A 14568-nucleotide genomic window follows, 5' to 3' on the forward strand; every position below is an offset into this window, starting at 1 on the left:
TCTCCGACCGGTAGCACTGCAACTAGCGGGGCTGGAGTTTCTCGCGGACGTGTCGTGAGGCCGCGACGCAGGGTAGAGCAGCGCAGGATAAAATGCCCATCGTAGTCTGAACGCACGTTGGGAGATGTTCTGTGCCAGCATCGCGCTGTCTTGCGAAGCACTGGCTGATCTTACGAATCTTACCTTCCGAACGAGTCCTTCGATATTCTTCATCCTTCTACGACTTGAAGCTCAGCACCGGGCCATCACTTGCTTCAGGCTACGACACACTTCTCCAAAAACTCGAAAAGATCTCCTTCGAAGATCGGAATGTTTCGGAGCGCTGTTATGTAAAAACAATTACAAGAATTTTACACAAACCCGGTAGCTAAGTACGTGTCCATAAATCATCTAGTAACAAAGTCTCACTGTCGATTCTCTCCAGCAGCAACGTTTTCGACTTTCATTTGCATTCTACATTTCTTATTTAAATCAAAATGTTAAATAACAAACATTTGTATGCTCCCACACCTTAGGCCGATCTTCTCTTCGTTCTACCCTCGCTGCCACAGTAGATAAACTCATTTAATTAATACATTCCGGGTCAGAAAGTAACCTTGTTGAAATCTGGTTTGCGGGACAGAGCAGATCAGGTTATACTTGTGGAAAGGGGCCAAAATCAGTTACTGTCAGTTGCATAAAACATAAAAACTATACTTTCCTAAAACACTTAATCACACATGCTATTAAAAGCATTCAAAAACAATACGTCTGAAGGCCCGAACACAAGTTATTAAAATTGCGTTAAGGAATACACACGGCTGAAGACTTTACTTACAAAATTTTACATAAAAACTCGGCTGAAGACCACACACTTCCCGGGTTCGATTCCCGGCGGGGTCAGGGATTTTCTCTGCCTCGTGATGGCTGGGTGTTGAGTGCTGTCCTTAGGTTAGTTAGGTTTAAGTAGTTCTAAGTTCTAGGGGACTTACGACCACAGCAGTTGAGTCCCATAGTGCTCAGAGCCATTTGAACCACACACTGGAAATAGAAGAACTGAGGCCTTAATGCCTGGTAACAAGAATTTCAGATAGACAAGAAATTTTAAAAAGGTTTTAAACAAGTGACTCTTCAAATTTTTCTTTAAGACAAAAAAAAAATGGCTCTGAGCACTATGGGACTTAACTTCTAAGGTCATCAGTCCCCTAGAACTTAGAACTACTGAAACCTAACTAACCTAAGGACATCACACACATCCATGCGCGAGGCAGGATTCGAACCTGCGACCGTAGCTGTCGCGCGGTTCCAGACTGTAGCGCGTAGAACCGCTCGGCCACCCCGGCCGGCTCTTTAAGACAGCTGAAGGCCTTATCTTAAAATATTTCATGTAAAGTTCAGCTGAAGGCCACATACTGAACGTAGAACAACTCAAGGCTTACGGCCTGGATAATAATAAGGATTTCCAATGGGCAAAATGCTCCCCTTTTTTTTTAAAAAAAAAATTAGTTCAAGCAGGATCTTCAAAGTTTTAATTTCAGACAGCTGAAGGCCTTATCCTAACATTAAAACAAACTAAATTAATAGACGGCTGAAGACCTCGCACAGTACTTGAGACTAAAAGAAAATCACAATCTAAAACAATAGAACAGTGGTGTTCAGAAGTGCTCTAAGGGTCGGCCTGAGAAGGTAACTCCAACATAAGTTTAGCTGAGACAGGCAGCCAAGTGTAATACTAAATAATCGGATGGCAACCCGACCCAGTGATCGCTGAAGGACCGACCAACAACCTAATCAATTCCCTTCCGCCAGACCAACAGAACGGCAACGGAAAAATCAGCGAGGACGAAGATACCAGCAACACTACGTCTTGAAAATTCGCGTGTAAATACAGTCAAGACACAACAACCACTCAGAAATATGAACAACACCAAAGGCTGTCGAGCTACACACCATGCCACACAGCATCAAGACGATGAGGAAAAACACACTGCTGAGAAACTACGGTAATGACCAAGGCAGGTACCTGGAACGTTAACGGCCACAAGGCAGAAAATACCGCTGGTGCACTTCACTAATAAGTATGTACCAATTCAATAGTTAGACACCACACAGAAAGACGGCTGCAGGATTTCACTGACTCCAACATATCATACGTTGCTGCTTGCGGGAACGGCCCAGAAAACAACAACCGGCAATGAACGAAGACATGCCACAGCAGTGAGGTTTCATAACAGGTTAACTAATCACTCAATTTCAGTGTCCACGTCCGGTGGGCGATGAACTTTGCAGCTCTCGCAGCTAGTGCCTCATAAATACGACCGCACGTGCACGCCGCCAGTGGCCCCAGCCTGACCTCCCGCCATGGAGACATCCTCGCTACTCTGTCCCAACTGACCGACTCAATCCAGCATGCAGACAGAATTAAAATAACTGCTGAGTCAAAACCACACAAGCTACACACAGTTCCGCGAAACACTTCCACAAACAACTTGAACAATACTAAAACCAGTCACTGTGGAACAACTAGGAGGAATCACAAGTCGACACACAGGGAAGCCGGAAGCAGTCGGCGACCAAATACACGTCGTCCAATGAAACGACCGACCGAACGACCAACCAAGGTCGCCCCCTTTCAAGTCATGTGTGTCGGCAACGGACGGGCGAGTCATGGCTGTGTGGACCTCACTGCTGCTTCGTCCCAACTCCCTTGATGTCCCTTCACAACTCAGACACACGACAACCCGGAGACACTGGCTCGGACCCAACCACGCAGAGGGAACACTTGCCCATTGGCCAACCGACATCTCTGCACAAGGAAGGAGCCGACCCATGTCCCACAAGATGACCAACTGGAGAGGTCCAGAAACGGTCGGGCGAGTACTGGCTGTCAGGGCCATACTGGTGCCCCATCCCGACTGAACTCTCCGCACACCACGACCCGGAAATCCTAGCGGTCGCTCCAAAGATAGTACGACAGTACTCTTATTGATACCGCTGCTGCTGCCACTCACGAGCAGGCAGGCCAGCAACTTAGTGACGCCAGGAAATCGAATAAGAAACGGGACTGTGGTACCGTAAAGACAAGGTTTCAAGTAATAAACGGCACGAACACGAGTCGCGCATGGCTCACTTTTCGTCAGTTTATGGGATGGGTACTTGTCACCATTGTGCAGGGTACTCACTGATAACGAATTGGGTGTGGTTCTCACTGATAACGACAAATGTGATGAGTCACAAATTTACTGGACAATAGCACACAGCACTCGATCACAAACTTTCAAATTCTAGTATTTGACAAAAATACACCATTAACAGTGTGACCTCTGACATTCGATTTTTAATGTAACGCGCACACAGGCGCACATACGCTTTACGCCGAAGCTAGCATACCAGGCACTACTTAGAGACGTTTAAACAATCCTACTTCCAGCGACTACCGTGATTCATATTGTTATGTCAGACTATGCCAAGCCTTACCCATCGAAGAATTAGTTCTAGTAAGAATAATATGTTTTATTTGTAATTGCTAATCACGTGAATTTAAATTCAAATTTGATGCAGATATACGAACTGTCTTACTCTTAAGTGAACAATACAGTATATTAGTGACCTGCCCTGGCTTCACAAGGTTAGCACTGTCTACAGCCGGATGACTAACCTGGCGTAGAGGAGATCATGATCATGGGGCACTGTGTAGTGCTATAATTATAATTCAGAAAACCAAATTAGCTGTTGTATTGTATTGTATTGTATTGAATCGGAGACCTAGAAAGGTCGGAGAGGCTTCGTCCCGTCGTGGCCCTCAGTGGTTCATAACCCCACAACAGGCCACAGCATTCCACCTACCCCACCGCCGCCCCACACTGAACCCAGGGTTATTGTGCGGTTCAGCTCCCAGTGGAACCCCCTCCCACGCGGGAACGTCTCATACCAGACGAGTGTAACCCCAAATGTTTGCGTGGTAGAGTAATTATGGTGTATGTGCACGTGGAAACGGTGCTTGCGCAGCAGTCGCCGACACAGTGTAGCTGAAGCGGAACAAGGGGAACCAGCCCGCATTCGCCGAGGTAGATGGAAAACCGCCTTGAAAACCATCCACAGGCTGGCCGGCACACCGGACCTCGACACTAATTCCCCGGGTGGATTCGTGCCGGGGACCGGCACGCCTTCCCACTGGGAAAGCAGCGCCTTAGACCACGCGGCTAGCCGGGCGGGCTACATTAGGTAACTCAGTATCAACATTTTTATATAACTCAAACGATTTAAGCACCACGTACCCGGTAGGTTGACAGTAGGTACAACTATTATAAGTTCCATATTTAATTGGCGTTGGAGTGACAGGTTGTGCCAATGATGGCAGCTGTTGAGCTGCTGGCCACCCAGTGAGCTGTGGCTGTGCGTTTCTAGGCGCTTCAGTCTGGAACCGCGCGACCGCTACGGTCGCAGGTTCGAATCCTGCCTCGGGCATGGATGCGTGTGATGTCCTTAGGTTAGTTAGGTTTAAGTAGTTCTAAGTTCTAGGGGATTGATTACCTCAGAAGTTAACTCCCTTAGTGCTCAGAGCCATTTGAACCATTTGCCGGCATCCTAAATGCAGCGTCAGTCCACTGTAAGATACATTTTCTATTTGACCTTTTACCACATTTCCCTTCACACCCCTCAAACACTGACTCATACAAAAAAATCTATTACTTTCAGGCTAATGTCTGTGCCGCAGGTCGTTTAGGAAGTCAGCTGTAGCTTTTGCCGCCCTCCACGTAGTGGCAGCTCGTGCCGGCCTGTCAGTGATCGCTCACGCCGGCTTCCCAGTGGTGGTGGCTCACACCGTCCAGCCACTGCATTCGAGTAGCCTTGCGCGGCTCCAAGGAGTTCTGACATTCTGCTATTGCAGCCCTTCTTCTTCTTTCACTTCCCGTTTTAGCAGGTGCTATTACTATATGACTAACAGACCGAAACCTAAACACATCATTCTGTGACCCTGCCGGGTGCTAGATGGCAATGGCATCGTTTTCACAGTGCCACGCGACTTTTTAATTCATCATATTTCAGCTAATTTTCACGAAACACGTTGTTTCAAGTTATATATAGAAACATTCCTTGTGAATGAGTCTGTCTGTTGGTGAAAACCGTATCACTATCCCTACAGTAGTACATGAGATTACACCGAACATACTGACAGAAAGTGCGGGGCTAACTTTCATTTTTGTATGTACAGATAGAAGAAAAATAGAAGACAGAAAATAGACAAATACAAGGTGGTCAGAAACAGTGTGGAAAGCTTGTAAGGGTGTTTCAGGCTACGTTGTGCTGAGAAATAATTTTTATGGGCCGTGTCCGAATTAATTAGCACTGAATTTAGCAGTCAGGCCGTTGTGCGCACAAATTAAGCGACCCATCGAGGCGGTGTCACCAAACGTGTTCTTCGTTTAGTTTCCTAAATCCAAACGAGAGAGCGGTGCAAAAACTGGACATGGGGCGGTAGAAAGGATCGAACGCGAGCCAAAGGATGAGCAGACTCGTGGGCTGTCGTCTACGCTAGGAGAACAACGGACACTAGTTGTATCTGAGAGGCCACTTGAATGTTCGCAGGTAACGGCCTGGTTAGCTAACTTCAATGCTAATTAACTCTGAAGCCAACGAACGAATTTTAAAACTGCACTGAAGAGCCAAAACGTTTTGACCACCACCCACTGCGAGAACTAATAGCGCCTGGTGGCAACGAATGGGAAATGATTCTAGCGAGATACGGGCTGCAAACTGGGAAACACACTGCCATAAGCGACTTTGACAAAGACGAGATTATACGGCTTGGTGCCTCAGAACGAACATCTCGGAAGTAGTGACGCTGGTCGGCTGTTCGCGTGCTACTGTCGCGAGCGTCTACGGAAAGCAGTTCAACTACAGTGAAACCACGAGTAAGCGACAAGATGATGGATGGCAACATTCATCGGAGGCGTGCCAACTCTCTAAACAGCACAGGCGGCGACCTGTCCTATATTTGACACTGCTGGTGCAGGCACAACTGTTTCAAAGCCAGCGTTCAGCAAACATCGTTGAACAGTGGGCTCCACAGAAGACGATCCCTACGTGTTCCCACGTTGACCCAGCGACAACGTCAGTTACGATTGATTGCAGCGGCCGCGTGATCACCGAGATCTGAACGCGGATCAGTGGAGTCATCTGGCTGGATGAATCACGTTTCTTGTTACACCAGATCGATGGTGGTGATGGGGTTGGTCGTCATGCAGGTGAACGGCTGCTCGAAACAGGAACAGTGTCACGAGGGGGGATAGTGTTATACATTAAATTTTATATTTGATAGTAAATACAGAATTCAGACAGGCGTTTAAGAAAATCTAGTGTTAGCGAGAGTCGAACCAGGGACTTCACGTTTACAAGACTCACAAGCCAGAAAGTTTGAGGTCGATGGAAATGTTGAAATACTTTGGATGGTTTGTACTTAACAGAGCTCAGAAACTTTGAAACCTTCAAAAGCAGAGGTGCATGGCGTATTACTACTACTTAAGAAACTCGATGTCAGAGCACTGAGCTTCAAACCGTACAATAATGACAGAAACGGAACAGTAACAGTTCGTCAGACCTCCTCGTGGATATGTACTCTCATTCTGATGACGAAATGGACGTAGTAATAGTATTGCATAGCACTTCAAAACGGAAAAACTCAGAGAGTAAAGCGGATGGATATACGAATAGTACAGAAACTCTCCGCAAATTCGCTTTCACATTTGAGTTTTCTTATTAACTATTCACCAACTACTTCCGATTAGACCAGGGTCAGTTCCACAAGTTCCCGAAGTCGTGCGGAAATTTATTTTTTCTGAACTTTGTAGTACACAAATCTAGTTGACAGAGAAGAAAAGCTGGTTGTTTTCTTGAGATAAGTTTTGTTATATTTTTTCAAATAAATAACCAAAATGTAAATTTAGCTATTCTCACGCCTTGGCACAAAAAAAACCACAAGAATTACGTAAGTGGCTTTGGAAAACTCAGAAAAATTGTTGACAATGTTTATGGGTTACACGTGAAGTGCAGCAGTTGAAATCGAAGGGGGCAGCTATACTGATTTAGATGCTTCACGTTGCCAAACAACTTCAAATATACTGTATTACTTCATGGGAAAAACTTGTGTCTCGAACACTATGTGCCGAAGATACAGGGGATGGAAAAAATGTGGAAACACCAAACACACAACACGTTATCATACCCAGTACGATATAGGAAACCCGCTGGCATTCAGAACAGCTTCCACTCGTCTCGGAACGGTTAAGTACAGTATAGTTTTCACGGAACTCCTATACCATTCTTCTTGCAAAATATGGGCAAGTTCAGTTAACGATATCGAGCGAGATGGCGCAGTGGTTAGCACACTGGACTCGCATTCAGGAGGACGACGGTTCAATCCCGCGTCCGGCCATCTGATTTAGGTTTTCCGTGATTTCCCTAAATCGCTCCAGGCAAATTCCGGGATGGTTCCTTTGAAAGGGCACGACCGACTCCCTTCCCCGTTCTTCCATAATCCGATGAGACCGATGACCTCGCTGTTCGGTCTCCTCCCCAACAACAACCCACCCAACTAAACAGTTCAGTTAACGATGTTGTAGGTGAATAGCGATCACGCACCGTCTACTCCAACGTAGATCACAAAGACTCGATAATATTTAGATCTTGGTGACTGTGGGCAACGGCCTTGCCGCAGTGGATACACCGGTTCCCATGAGACCACCGAAGTTAAGCGCTGTCGGGCATGGTCGGCACTTGGATGGGTGACCATCCAGCCGCCATGAGCTGTTGCCATTTTTCGGGGTGCACTCAACCTCGTGATGCCAATTGAGGAGCTACTCGACCGAATAGTAGCGGCTCCGATCAAAAAATGGTTCAAATGGCTCTGAGCACTATGGGACTTAACATCTGAGGTCATCAGTCCCCTAGAACTTAGAACTACTTAAACCTAACTAACCTAAGGACAACACACACATCCATGCCCGAGGCAGGATTCGAACCTGCGACCGTAGCGGTCGCGTGGTTACAGACTGAAGCGCCTAGAACCGCTTGGCCACACCGGCCGGCTGCTCCGATCAAAGAAAACCATCATAACGGCCGGGAGAGCGGTGTGCTGACCACACGCCCCTCCTATCCGCATCCTCAGCTTGAGGATGATACGGCGGTCGGATGGTCCCGATGGACCACTTGTGGCTTGAAGACGGAGTGCTTTTTTGGTGACTGATGGTCAGGTGAGATGCGACAATTCGCCATCGTGCTCGCAAAACCAGTCCTGGAGGATGAGAGCTGTGTGGACAGGGGCCCTATGGTCTTTGAACACAGCATCACCAGTGGGAAATGGACATTCTACTATGGAATGATCCTAATCAGCCAAAAAGGCCACATAATCCATAAGACTTTCAACCTTGTAGAATACCCGACGGGCCCATGGAATACCACCACATGGCTGCCCAAATCTTCACCAAACCACCACCATATGTCACTTTTGCGACGCAAACTGAGCAAGAAGTTGGAAACGGTATGCAGTAAGACACATTCGACCGAATGATTTTTTTCCACCAAAGTCCATGTTTTATGGTTTCAGCACCACGTTTTCCTGCTACGGGCATTCGCACCACTAATGAGTGATTATGGAATACCAGATCGCCTTACAATTCGAAGCTTACGGAGCTCCTTTCGTGCTGTGTTGGTCCTAACAGGGTTCGCGAGTGCGACGTTCATTCCACAAGCTTTTTCTATAATCCTCTGTCCCGTTTACTCAACACACATTTCCATCCGTTTTGTGATTTAGCGGATGAAGTATCCCTTTATACAGTATAAATCTTCGATACGGTGCCTCTTAAAACACCAAACTTGATTACGGAAGCATACAACATACGCGTACCAACAATTCGCCCATGTTCGAATTCACTTAGCTCCGCCATAATGCACTCACAACTACACAGAACACCGTTTTGACTACAACTGACACTTGTAACGCATTGAGAACATCGCACAGGTGCTGTCCATGGCCAAATAGTAAAACCAGCAGTCTTGGCTAGCACACATTTCTCACGGTGTTCCGTATTTTTGACCCCCCCCCCCGTACAAGTAGGCGCACTATTGTTGGTGTCTTGCTTTCCACTCGCGCCGCCGTGCCGAACCCTGTGAATGACGCAAGATCTGCGCTCTACTATCGCACACTTCGTCGTCACCTGCGTCCGAATGTGCGCCTGACCTTATACGAGGGTTGACCAGAAAGTAAGTTCCGATCGGTCGCGAAATGGAAACCACAGTGAAAACCAGAAACGTTTTATTTGCAACAGTTAGGTACAGCTTCCACCTACTTCCCTACGCAGTCGCCGCTCCATCTTCGAGTTTTGTCGTAGTGTTGTATCAACTTTCCGATCTCCTCGTCATAGAAAGCAGCCGCCTGTGCTTTCGGCCAGTTATCTGCACTGGTCTGCAGCTCGTTGTCTCTGGAAAAATTTTGTCTTCATAGCCAGCGGTTCTTGTGAGCAGAGATGAGAATCAGGGGGGCCAATTACGAACTGTATTGTGGGTGATCAAACACTTCTCATCAGAAACGCTGCAGGAGCGTCTTCATTGCCCCTGCAGTGTGCGGCCGAGAATTGGCATGGGGAAGGAACTGCTCGACAGTTGTGTTATGTGGGCTGCATGACACAGGCGAAATCTCTAACCAGGCCCTCATTCCTGGCGGGAGACGCAATTCCCTACGCATCTTTACGTGCTCACTGTTCACTCAAAACTGAAAAAAGCGACGCGACACGATCGATGGGCATACTAGAGACACTGCCCAACACATTTGTGCAAAGCCTTACCGGATTTTCCCAGTGGTTTCCATTTCGCGACCGATCGGAACTTACTTTCTGGACAACCCTCGTATTTCAATTTCCTGCGACAAATGTTCAAGATAATTATGGCTACAAATAAGTGAGTGTAAAGCACTCTGTTTTCGTCAGATTGTATCATCTTTCTGGTAGGAAAAGCTGAAAGAGAAAATTAGGACATCTACTGTAACTGACCGTCACGGCTTGGCCACAGACGGGGAAAGGCTCTCCGTTATGAACAGGCACATTTTTCAAAAATGATCAAAAATAACGCATTACTATTTAAGTACTGTTGAGGACGTAAGGTAAAAATTCCTCGCTAAGGTATCACACTATATTCACATCGGCACTCACTGATAAACATAGAAGTCTTTCTCGCCCTTTCGTCTTATGCCACTTAGACATGACGCCTTTTGCAGAAGCATTATCTTCAGCATCTTTGGTACAAACATGGGACATGAATGATCCATTTATTCAAAGTTAAGTAACATGAAATCCTACCGTTTATTAGGTCGTACGTCGTCCACTGTTTTTCAAGATCTCGAAATTTAACTTTATTTAACTTTTGTGACCGAATGCCATTTCTACTAGCAGAATCGACAGGTAACCTAAAGGAAGTAAGTCGTGAGCGACATCTGTCTATGAATCGTGTAAATTTTTGCGTATTGTATTTTCTAAGATGTAAATTGGAGACCAGCCCACAATTCGACTAAACAAGTGTCGAAAACTGCCTAAAACCATACGCAAGCTGCCTGGTGTACCAAACCAACGGTCGTCAATCCTCTTCTCGGATTAGATCCGACTGTGGCTTATATCCGTGTCTCGTAAACCGAGCGAGGTGGCATAGGAGTCTGCGCATTGGCCTCGCATTCGACAGGACTACGGTTCAAATATACGTCCAGTGGCCGTCACTTAGGTTTTCCGTGTTTTCCCTAAATCGCTCCAAGGAAATGACGGAATGGTTACGTTGAAACGGCACAGCCGGTTTCCTTCCCCATCCTTGAAACAATCCGAGCTTGTGCTCCGTCTCGAATGACTTCGTTGTTTACGGGAAGTTAAACCCTAATCTTCCTTCGTTTTGTTTCGCACTCTAGAGCTCTGCGAGTTAAACTACACCATGAGGTCAATAGATGACGATCTAAATGAAAAAATTGCTGACATCAGGTCCCCATGCACGTTTCGTGTTAAACAACTTTGTGAAGTTAGTGTTTTAAGTCTTTCGTCTTTTTGTAATTTTTCACTTTTATGATTGTGCTCAGTGTGTCCCATTTCCATTAGGACTACTTGTGTGAAATCCCAAATTGCAATGCTATCTCGTGGCGAGTTGTGGGGTTACGATGCTTGATGTTTTGACAACTATATAGAATGTCAAACCGCTGTCATTGCTGCAGCAGGCGTCCTGGCCGCGAATGTAACGGTTCGTGTCTGACACCCATCGGAAAATGGCGCTGGAGCAGTGAGGCAACATCATGTTCTGTTTTAATTTTTGTGCTTGTAGGTAAGAATTCGTCCAATTCGAGCCGAATACCGAGAGACACCGTTACCATGCAATGAAGGATGTCCAAGAAAACTGTACTGCAGTACGAAATTCATTTCCAAAAAAGGACTGTTGCGGCTGTTTCAAAATATTTTTAAAACGATTTCAGACGTGTGCTGATCCAGGGGCAGACTATTTGGAACGAATAGATTGATTTTGTGAACATAATCCATGACTATTACTTTTCATAGCCACAGTCCTTACGGAACTGGTACACACTGTGTAATACTTTTCTCGTGCGTATTCGCACCTATTGGCAACGGCCTTGCCACAGTGGATACACCGGTTCCCGTGAGATCACCGAAGTTAAACGCTGTCGGGCGTGGCCGGTACTTGGATGGGTGACCATCCAGCCGCCATGCGCTGTTGTCATTTTTCGGGGTGTACTCAGACTCGTGATGCCCACTGGGGAGCTACTCGACCGAATAGTAGCGGCTCCGGTCAAAGAAAACCATCGTAACGACCGGGAGAGCGCTGTGCTGACCACACGCTCCTCCTATCTGCATCCTCAGCTGAGGATGATACGGCGGTCGGATGGTCCCGATGGGCCACTTATGGCCTGAAGACGGAGTGCTTTTGTTCGCATCTATTGCCTGATTTCAAGTTACGCGAAATACGAGTCTAATTTGTATCTTGTATTTTTTCCTTCCCCTCCTGTCCTCCTCTACCACTTTTCTCTTTCTCTCTTCTTCCTTCTCTACCCCTTTTTTCCCCTTCATTTTATGGTCTTACCGTCACAGCCAACTATTCCTCCGCTCCTGGGTCTCCATCATCCACTCCTTCTCCATCGATACTACGCATCAGCCCTCCATCCTTATATCCACACCCTGCAGCCCTACTAAATAAATAACCTTTTCCCTTCGACAACAGACTATACTTCTCAGCGCAGGTCTTTTAACTTTTAGCGACAGTGCGGTACTTCATTTTTAAGACCACTGTGTCATACATCTTGTTTTAAATTATTCTTATTGCTTAAGTGTTAAATTAAAAAAAAATCGCCGACCTTACAGTTTCTTGTCTTTCGGCTTTGTGTCTTTTCACGTCTTTTCGCTGAACTGCGGACTGATTGTCCCACCTGCAGCCTACCCCCCCCCCCCCCCCTCCAACCCTCGCTCATGTGGGGCAAGGGTAATGAAATATAAAGAAAAAAATATCCCAAGCTTATACTATAAATTCTGAAGATGATGGTTCCTGAAACGCTTCATGGCTACGGAAAATATTACAAAACTGCGATCCAGATCTTCGCATTTACATGGAGAGCTAAACTCAACACTATCTCGGTCGTGTTTTCACTTCGATGCTAGTGGAGTGTTGGGCCTTGGTAAAGTTTACGATGTACTTTCACAAAGACGCCAATTGCATGTTATTTTTAGGAGTACATCTTGAACAAGGTCAGACAAAGAGCTCTGAATGTACCACAAAATGTTGCTGGAGACAGTTCGGCGATACAATAAATATTATCATAAGGCGACGAAGGTGTACCAACAAAGTCCTCAACAAAATCGATAACTGATCCCACTTGCACCACGGAAGAGAGTAGTTTGTAGCAGAGCTCACATATGCCTCAGGTTTTGTAGTGTCTCGACAAGCTGTATATCAGAGACTCGGATCAGCTGATCAGCTGATACGTAAGCCATATATTCGGTAGACTGTGTTGCGCTCACGTTGGATCAGAGACGAACACGTTGACCGAAGAGTCAGAAGTGGAGAGATTTTGTTACAAATGCGGGAACATGCTCTTCACAGATCGAACTCATTTCAGTCTGTACAACTATTCTCGTCGCACGTTTTGGAATTCTGATGTGCATAGGCGTCTTAGGTTGGGTAGAACCTATCGATAACGGACGTCGCCTTGAGCCGCGACACGACAATATTATGCTGCGTATGATACGTGGTCAGACAGAGATGTAACGGAATACTGATAACAATGAAGGTTATCGTGACATCTGTTGTATAGCCCGAGTCTAAGTTACATTGAAAGGTTGTAGTTTGGCTGTGATGTGTAGAAGCCACCGAATGCAATTACGAAATCTTTGTTGAGGTGAATGTAAATTTCGAGGACTGATTTGTACCTGTAATTCTGATGATGTCATGGGTCAAAGCAGATCAAGGGTATTGGTTGGTCCAGCACTTCCGGCATTATGTTGATGGTCGTAGGAATTAGTTAACATCTTAGGCACAGAGATGAGGTACTGAAGCTACTTGTGCTACTTTTCTGAGCTGCAACTGTTCTAGATTTCCTCTTACTAAACGGAAATGTTCGTCCGCATCGAGTAGGTATGGTGGGTTAATTTTTTCTCAGGTCAAAGCACCCTTTGTCCAGCCCTGTCTCCGGGTCAGAACTGTTGACATCTCTGCGCAGCTCTTTTCAAACTTGAGAAGCCTTTAGAATGTTTCTCCCAAATGTGTGTGGTGCCTAGAAATAAATATATCCATTACTTATTTTTATGAATGTTTATATTCGATTTAAGAACTTTTCTAATGATATATTTCGTAGACTATTGTATGTCAAGTGTCTTGTGATCGACTTTACGTCGATCTGTAAAATTTTTATCTTGCTCAGTAAAAGTGCTTTCATTCTTGTATTATGCGTAACTCTGAGAGTTTTAAGCTCTTAATACCTTCATACTGGTGGCTGTCGCCTTTAAAAGCTTGAAAGTTCCTGACAATTGAGCAGTTTCTATAATCAGACCATTCTTAAGATTAATGAATCTAAAGTGTACTTCCCAATTTTGTAAATCGGTAGTAGCTTTTATCACCGTTCAGTAGTCTGTGCAGCTGACCAGTTTGAATCCTCCACGCACATATGTATTAAAACTGTCTCCGGACACAATCCTGCATGTATCTGAACAGGTAAAAACATGTACATAAAACATATAACATCATTGGAAATAAAGATATATATTTTTGAAGTTAGTATGGAGTGTTTATTTTCTGTCTTTTTTTCCGACCTCGGCAGATTTCCCCTCTACTTTTGCTCATTTATTTAATTTTTGTTCAGTTAGACATCGTGTAGTGATAAAGTCTCATAGAATGTGTCGCAGTTTACACAGAACATACTGAAAGAAACCAACACAACATGAAAAATCAAGGAATTGTAGAGTGCAAGAATGAAAATAATACTGACAACAATAAAGATGGTAACAATGAGCTTGCAGTATAGGAATTTGCTTCAGTTTACAATTTTTAAGTACTGAGAAG

At 45.5% G+C, this 14568-nt stretch overlaps 2 pseudogenes; both read left to right on the forward strand.

The window, feature by feature from the left end:
- Nucleotides 1-7677: 7677 nt before the first annotated feature.
- On the forward strand, nucleotides 7678-7794 carry LOC126203167 (5S ribosomal RNA; annotated as a pseudogene).
- Nucleotides 7795-11622: 3828 nt separating this feature from the next.
- LOC126207458 (5S ribosomal RNA) lies at nucleotides 11623-11739 on the forward strand (annotated as a pseudogene).
- Nucleotides 11740-14568: the final 2829 nt, after the last annotated feature.

The sequence above is a fragment of the Schistocerca nitens genome, chromosome 1 (genome assembly GCF_023898315.1).
Source record: "Schistocerca nitens isolate TAMUIC-IGC-003100 chromosome 1, iqSchNite1.1, whole genome shotgun sequence".
NCBI lineage: Eukaryota > Metazoa > Arthropoda > Insecta > Orthoptera > Acrididae > Schistocerca > Schistocerca nitens.